Source organism: Symphalangus syndactylus, chromosome 3, assembly GCF_028878055.3.
Source record: "Symphalangus syndactylus isolate Jambi chromosome 3, NHGRI_mSymSyn1-v2.1_pri, whole genome shotgun sequence".
In the NCBI taxonomy this organism is placed as follows: Eukaryota; Metazoa; Chordata; class Mammalia; order Primates; family Hylobatidae; genus Symphalangus; species Symphalangus syndactylus.
Genome location: NC_072425.2, coordinates 68,984,155 through 68,993,087, shown reverse-complemented (window position 1 = coordinate 68,993,087; position 8,933 = coordinate 68,984,155).

Below are 8,933 nucleotides of genomic sequence, written 5' to 3'. Positions count from 1 at the left end.
AACAATCCTATTTCTCAGCATGGGCACATTTCGGATGAGGGTAGCCCTCTCCAGGCTTGACCCAGGGAAAACACAGACCTGAATATGGTCTGGGATTCTCCAGACTGGAAATAGGGTAGCACAAAAAAGAGAGATTGGCTTTGGCCCCATCTAGATATAGGCCTGTTTCTGGAAGAAAATCAGTTTGTTTTTTTTTTTTTAGGTGATAGTGCTTTAGGGAAGACATTCTAGTTGTGTTTGTGAAGTCTAGTTGTTATCTATGAAAGTAACAGCTATGTTTACACAACTCCAGGGGATTGTAATCTATCAAATAACCCCTCCAGGAAGAATGTGATGATCAGGTGATGAGGCTTCCAGGTTTGCCTGTAATCCCAGCATAATTATTCACTGTGCCCCTTTCACTCTCTGTATTTCAGGATAATTATCATTAAGTATTAATTAATTATTAAAATTATTGAATCATTATTAATACCCCCCTTCTCTCTCAAAACTATTTCTGTTTGATCAATAAATTCTATTGTCATGCTATTGCTAATACACACTCTGCTGTCTCTCAAGAGCTGCTAACTAGACCTTCCCCTGGAAATCTCTAGAGCAGTGCTGTTTGATAGAACTTTCTACAATGATGGGAATGCTTTATATCTGTGCTGTCTAATATGGTAGCTTCTGGTTACATGTGGCTATTGAGTACTTTGAAATATGGTTAGTATCTGCTATTAAAATAATAAATACTTAAAAAAATATGGTTAGTGTGACTGAGGAACCGAATTTAAAATTTTATTTAATTTTAATTAATTTCACATTAAATATATATAGTCACATGTGACTACCACATGGGTCAGTACAGCTCCAGGGTCTCCCTATTTAAGCCTCCAGGGTTATTTCCATGTCTCAGAACTTCCTGACTTTATTTCTTTTTAAATCCACTAGCACCACTTCTCTCTCTGTAACATTGGTAGCTCAGTGGATCATTTTAGTAGTTCCCAAAGACAAGCATACAGACCCTGCCATCTTAAGGGTTTTAATGGTGATCACCATGGGTAAAACAGAGGGCATAGCACAAACGGCAACCTTGGAGGAGTTACCATGATGGGAGGGGGCCGCGAGGGGGGTAGGGGAGATAGGGAGGAGCAGAGACTGAGCAGCCCACGCAAGATTCTGGCACTAGAAGGAAAAACGAAAAAGCGTCTTGCTGCTTATGATCCGGTAGGAATGACGCAACACACTTTTGAGGCCATGTTATGGTTTAATTAGAAAGGAGAGGAAGGTTTAGTCCACCCTTAAAATATAAATAAGAACCCCATCACCATTTTACTAATTAAGGAACTGGAAATTCAGTTATAAAATGTTTGGACTCGCGCATCTGAATGAGAGGCATGTGTGGCTGCTGCTAACACACAGAAGTCTGAGAGATGGAGGCGGAATGGAATGCTGTCCTTTTGAGGTTTTAAACTTCCCTCCCAGCTAAGCAAATCATTTGGGCGTCTATTTCAGGATTTAAATATTTTAAAAAATCAAACTAGCAGTCTGTGTATTTATTTTCTTTTTCTTCTGTGGAATATGAAAGCAATCACGAATGATAACATAGGCTTTATTAGAAGAAAATCTAAAGAAATTCTGGCCAGACAGGCAATGAAGAATGCAGCTCCAAGAAGAATCTGTTGCTGGGTGCCTGCACTTCATGACCTCCACCTCTCCTCTTCTCTTGTTTGGTAAATTCCCTCTGGGAGAATCAATATTGCTTCCCAAGTCCCCCCGTGCTCTCAGAAGGTCAGGTGGACATGAGAAGAGTTCAGGAAAAGAGTGTAAGGAGAGCGAGGTATGGGAGATTCCTCTGGTGGGTGAGAAAGGGGAACTGAGGGTTTTATTATTTCTGTTATTTGGGTTTGTCTGGGTTGAGCTGAGAAAGAAGTGCTGTTGGTGGGACTGTAAACTAGTTCAACCATTGTGGAAGTCAGTGTGGCGATTCCTCAGGGATCTAGAACTAGAAATACCATTTGACCCAGCCATCCCATTACTAGGTATATACCCAAAGGACTATAAATCATGCTGCTATAAAGACACATGGACACGTATGTTTATTGTGGCACTATTCACAATAGCAAAGACTTGGAACCAACCCAAATGTCCAACAACGATAGACTGGATTAAGAAAATGTGGCACATATACACCATGGAATACTATGCAGCCATAAAAAATGATGGGTTCATGTCCTTTGTAGGGACATGGATGAAACTGGAAACCATCATTCTCAGTAAACTATGGCAAGGACAAAAAACCAAACACCGCATGTTCTCACTCATAGGTGGGAATTGAACAATGAGACCTCATGGACACAGGAAGGGGAACATCACACTCTGGGGACAGTTGTGGGTTGGGGGGAGGGGGGAGGGACAGCATTAAGAGATATACCTAATGCTAAATGACGAGTTAATTAGTGCAGCAAACCAACACGGCACATGGATACATATGTAACAAACCTGCACATTGTGCACATGTACCCTAAAACCTAAAGTATAATAATAAAAGAAAAAAAAAGAAAAAAAAGAAAAAAAAAAAGAAGTGCTGGCTGAAGTTTGAGAAGCCATATTACCACTGTGATAATACTACATGTGAGAGGTTGGGACGAGGGGGCACAAAGAAGGTCCATTTTCTCCATGATTTTGGTTCCTTTGAGCAAACCAGATTTTCTAAATTGTGGTGGTAGCTGAGTGGGGGTAGTGCAATTTGTTACCTTGAATTGTTTTTTTTTTTTTTTTTTTTTTTTTTAAATAGTTTGGGTAAAACTACTAAGAGAATTAATGGATGAATGGATAAACAATATGTGGTATATCTGTACAATGGAATATTGTTCAGCCTTAAAAAGAAGGAAATTCTGACACATGCTCCAACATGCATGAAGGCTGAGGATACTATGCAAAGTGAAGTAAGCCATAACAAAAGGACCAATTCCGTTTGATGCCATTCATGCGACGAACCTACAGTAGTCAAATATATAGAGACAGAATGTAGAATGTGGGTTACAGGGACTGGGGGAGGGGGAATGGAGAGTTATTGTTTAATGGGTACAGAGTTTCAGTTTGGGAAGATGAAAAGTTGTGGAGGTTAATTGCACAATGTGAAAATGCCTGACTACTGAATAGTACACCTAGAAATGGTTAAGATAGTAAATTTTATGTTGCACAGTTTTTTATCACAGTAAGAAAAGAGATAAGGCATTTCTGATTTTTTGTTTTTTGGATTCTTCTTAAATTCTGGTGTATGTATTTAAAGGAATTTTTTTTTTTTTTTAAACGAGTAGCAGAAATTTCCAGTGAGCTGGGTACCATAAGCCTTTTTTTTTTCTTCTCCTAAAGATCTTGCTATGGAGAAGAGAGTTTCTTTTTGTTCTTATTTTTGTGTTTCCTACTCATAAGCCCATACAACTTTGGGGGAAGAAAGAAAACATTTAATGAGCACTTTCTCTGTACCTGCCCCTTTTACATATGTTAACTTAATATTCATAATAACTGTTGAAGTCAACATATAAGTAAAACCGAAGGTCAAGAGAGGTTCAATTATTTACCTAAATCATACACGTGGTAATACTAACACATGTGATGATACGTGTGGAGCAACATCCTTAAGACTACTTGGCATTTATTAAACACTTACTGTGTGCCAGACACTTACTATGTGCAAGGGTTTTACTCATTTAAGCACTAGACCTGCGTTAGAATCTAACTGCTTGATCTTCTGACTGCATTCCCCCATTTGTAGGCCAGGTGACTGAGGCTCAGAGAGGATCAATGACATGCCCAAAGTCACACAGCTACTTAACACCAGAGCTAGGATCAGCGGTCATATCAATGCTGTTTCCAATTCATATTCTTTGCTATCTTCTGATTTAGACAAAAGAAGTATAAACCCTATTTAACTGGGAAACACGTTTTTAAAAAATTAAAAAATTATAATTAAAAAATAAAATATTAAAATAAAAAATAGTAATTAAAAAATGGAGATATCTCTTTTAAAGGGAACATTTAGCAAACTCTAGACTGGTTTTATGGGTTGTGTTTCCCTTTGGCATATCTACTAGAGTCATTTAAATCACGAATAAAGAGACAATAAGATCACTTTCCTAGATGTAATTTCAACTCTAAAATGTTGTACTCCATGTAACTTTATGAATAAATAAATATACTGTTCTGAATTTTCTGGGGTGTGGATGAATCAAAGATTATTCTTACTTGTATTACACACTATTTTTTATGGCTACAATGGACATGTCTGACTAATGGGAAGCCACCACATCACAAGAAAATAATAAAGCTGAGGCATGAAGTGCTTGTCTAGGATGAGCTGGAAATTTTTCTGGGTTCCACATTCTGTCTTGTGATGAATTCTTTTTGGTTTTGAATAAATGCCATTGACTCTCAGACCAAGGCCATGCATCAACTTGAGCTATGTTGCTCGTTCTGTCTTTGCCTTTCCTTGTCTCTTTCTTGCTCCTCTTAGGTTCAGCATGGTAACAGTATGCTTTAATTTTATGCTTTTTCCTGGTATCAGAACTGAGCCTTGAAGCCACACAAACCTCAATTCTTTTTTCTTTCAATTTTCTGCTGGAGTCCAGAAGAATTCGGATTTGGAATCAATACATGACATGTCAAAAAAGAATTAAACAAAGTTGGTAACGTGAAGATAAAATGTTTCTTTCATCCCTTGGGTTTAACTTTGTCTAAAGTAATAATAAAAGGGGGAGCTTACCATGAGTAAGCAGTTTGCTCCGCTTCTGTCTAACCTAACAGCCAACTGATTTTACGACACAGGTTGTAAGATGAATTAAACCAATATTATTTATTTGCTTTTCAGCATGAAAAAATAGATCTATCTGTTTCTAAGGTTATTATATGCAGCATTGAAGGAAATGCCACCCAGAGATATGATCTTTCCTGTACTTTGAAGCCTATCATCCTTCTTTCAGAGAAAGCAAACATACGTGTACACATGTACACAAACACACAAACACATACTATATTTTATTAGTTAGCCCCCTTTTTTCTCCTAGCACGCTGAAGGGAAATAGAGACAGTAAAATGCTGCCCACACAATTCAGCAGGCTTCACTGTGGGCTTCTATCAATATTTACTACTGAGGGGCCCTAGGGTTTCTTGCAAGACTGTTTTGGCCTCTAGTGAAAAACCTCTGCGTTCTGACTCTGATTTCAACACTGTTCAATTTCCTGACTGTGGAAAAGGATTTCCACTAAATTTCCCCTCCGTAAACCTGGTATTGTAATAAATAAATGCTTTCTTCTCACCACCTCTTACCCCTAGGACCTCCTTGTATCTGTGAGGATTCAGTAATATTTGTGAGAGACTTTGTACCTAGGATTATCTCTTGTAAGTGTGAATTTCAGGTTATTTGGTTTTTCTGCTGTACTTAAGGATTTATTCCCTTGGATCAAACCTGGATTTGACCTCTCAGAGGTTTAAGTTTCTATCGTGCGACATCGTGCTTGAATCAGAAACACTCTACTTCTGTGTTTTGTCAAAAGCCAATCCTATGACCTTTTTCATAATCAGTTTTGATACTGTCCATCCTACTTTCCATTTCGGTTTCTGTCACTTCTACATCGGGGTAATATCTGAAACAAGACTAGAAATTTGCTGTTCTAATTCTTGATTGAGTGCTGGCTCCTGGGCCTATATTGATGGTGAAGGCCGGGGATTGACAAAAAGGCAAATGACTGATCTCTAAAGTTGTCTTGTGGCAGAAGAACAAATTGTTGAAAATGCAAATTCCTTCAAAACATAACATTTGATTGCCTTGACCTTGTTTTCTGAGTTGGCTTTTTCTTTTGAGTGAGGATAAACCACAGTGATGTTTCAGCTCCATAAACTCCAAAGAGTAGTAGGAGAAGACATACAGTCAGGATGAGAAGAACCAGATCAAGGCCGTTGTCCAGGCTTGAAGACTCACATGGGAGCAGGCTAAACTCTAGGGCTACCCAGAGTGTCAAAATCAGCATTCTCATAGTTGGTGACAATATTCCCTCACTCGTCTCCTTGCTTCAGTCTTTCCCTGGACCTATGAACAATATAAATGGGATCACAGTCATTCTGCTGCTTAAAATTCTGTAGTGGCTTCCACAACCTTAGACTAGAACACCAAATTTTTTATTTTTATTTATTTATTACTTAAACATTTATTTTAGGTTCAGGGGTACATGTGCAGGTTTGTTGTATAGGTAAACTCGTGTCATGGGGGTTTGTTGTACAGACTGTTTTGTCACTAGATATTAAGCTTAGTACCCATTAGTTATTTTTCCTAATCCTCTCCCTCCTCCCACCCTCTGCCTTCCAATAGGCCTTGGTGTGTGTTGTTCCCCTCTATGTGTTTATGTGTTTTAATCATTTAGCTCTCACTTATAAGTGAGAATATGTGGTATTTAGTTTTCTATTCCTGCATTAGTTTACTAAGTATAATGGCCTCCAGCTCCATCCATGTTGCTGCGAAGGACATCATCTCATTCTTTTTTTTTATGGCCGCCTAGTATTCCATGGTGTATATGTATTACATTTTCTTTACCCAATATGCCATTGATGGGCATTTAGATTGATTCCATGTCTCTGCTATTGTGAATAGTGCTGCAATGAATATATAGATCAGATCACACGTGGGCTTGGAGAATGAGTGAAAGGTTTTATTAGTAGAAGTAGCTCTCAGCAGATGGGGGAACCAGAAAGAAGACGGTTTTCCCCTAGAGTTGGGCCACTCGGCAATGTGTGTTTTCCCCTCTATGTGTTTATGTATTTTCATCATTTAGTTCCCACTAATAAGTGAGAACATGTGGTATTTAGTTTTCTGTTCCTGCTTTAGTTTGCTAAGTATAATGGCCTCCGGCTCCATCCATGTTGCTGCAAAGGACATCATCTGCATAGTATTCCACGACGTATATGTATTACATTTTTTTTTAACCAAATATGCCATTGATGGGCATTTAGGTTGATTCCATGTCTTTGCTATTGTGAATAGTGCAATGATTGAACTTCATTCGAGGACTCTGATTGCTCCCACCGAGCCAGCCAAACTCCTTGTAGTTCTGCTTCTTTCTGCCAGTGGATGGCCTGCTCTTCCGCCGGCATGCTCTCGATGACCAGCCGCTTGTGTCTTCCTCACTGATGTGTTCCTCTTGATGTCCTCTTGCTTGTGTCCCTCCCCCTGATGTGTTCCTCTCGCCATCCAGCAACTTCTGTCTCTGTCTTGCTAGGGTCTCTGGTTTTTATAGGCCCAGGATAGGGCATGGCAGGCCAGGGTGGTACTGGAAAATGCAGCATTTGGGCGAGAAGGCAGAGGTGCCTGTCCTTACCTAGGTCTGTGGGGGTGGAGCCCTAGCCAGGGACCACGCCCTCCTCTACCGAGCACTTTCCTTCCCACTTTCCATATCATTTAAAGGGACCACGCTCTTCCCTTCCCAGCGCTCCCGTATTACTTGCTGTTGTGAATCGTGCTGCAATGAACATACGTGTGCCTGTGTCTTTATGGTAGAATGATTTATATTCCTTTGGTTATATATACCCAGTAATAGGATTGCGGGTTGAGTGGTAGTTCTGTTTGCAGCTCTTTGAGGAATAACCACACTACTTTCCACAATGATTGAACCAATTTACGCTTCCACAAACAGTGGATAAGCGTTTCCTTTTCTCCACAACCTCACCAGCATCTGTTAGTTTTTGACTTTTTAATAATAGCCATTCTGACTGGTGTGAGATGGTACCTCATTGTTGTTTGGATTTTTATTTCTCTAATCATCAGTGATATCGAGTTTTTTTTTCATATGCTTGTTGGCCACAGGTATGTCTTCTTTTGAAAAGTGTTCGTGTTCTTCCCACTTTTTAACGGGGTTATTTATTTTTTTCTTGTAAGTTTGTTTAAGTTCCTTACAGATGCTAGATATTAGCATCCTTGCCTTGCACTGGTTTCCAAGGCGAATGTTTCCAACTTTTGCTCATTTAGTATGGTGTTGGCTGTGGGTTTGTCATAGACACCTCTTATTATTTTGAGGTATGTTCCTTCGATACCTAGTTTGTTTAGAATTTTTAACATGAAGGGGTGTCGAATTTTATCAAAAGTCTTTTCTGCATCTATTGAGAAAATTATATGGTTTTTGTCTCGAGTTCTGTTTATGTGATGAGTCACATTTATTGATTTGCATATGTTGAACCAACCTTGCATCCCAGGGATAAAGCCTACTTGATCGTGGTGGATAAGCCTTTTGATATACTGTTAGCTTTGATTTTTCAGTGTTTTGTTGAGTATTTTTACATCAATCTTCATCTAAGGATACTGGCTTAAAGTTTTCTTTTTGTTGTTGTGACTCTCCCAGGTTTTAGTATCAGGATGATGCTGGCCTCATAGAATGAGTTGGGGTAGAGTCCCTCCTTGTCAACTTTTTGGAATAGTTTTAGCAGGAATGGTACCAGCTCTTCTTTTTACATTTGGTAGAATTCAGCTGTGAATCTGTCTAGTCCTGGGCTTTTTTATTGTTGGTGGGCTATTTACTACTGATTCCATTTCAGACCTTGTTATTGGGCTGTTCAGTGAACCAATTTCTTCCTGGTTCAGTCTTGGGAGGGTGTATATATCCAGGAATCTCTCCACCTCTTCTATGTTTTTTAGTACGTGTGTGTAGAGGTGTTCATAGTAGTCTCTGATGGTTGTTTGTATTTCCGTGGGGTCAGTGGGAACATCCCTTTTGTCATTCCTAATTGTCTTTATTTGGATCTTCTCTCTTTTCTTCTTCATTAGTCTAGATAGTGGTCTATCTTATTAATTTTTTCAAAAAATCACATCCTGGACTTCAGAACACAAAATTCTTACTAAGACCTTTTGTTGTCTTGTCCCTGCCTATTCCTGTAACCTGATTTCATTTTCCTCTTGCTCACTACTC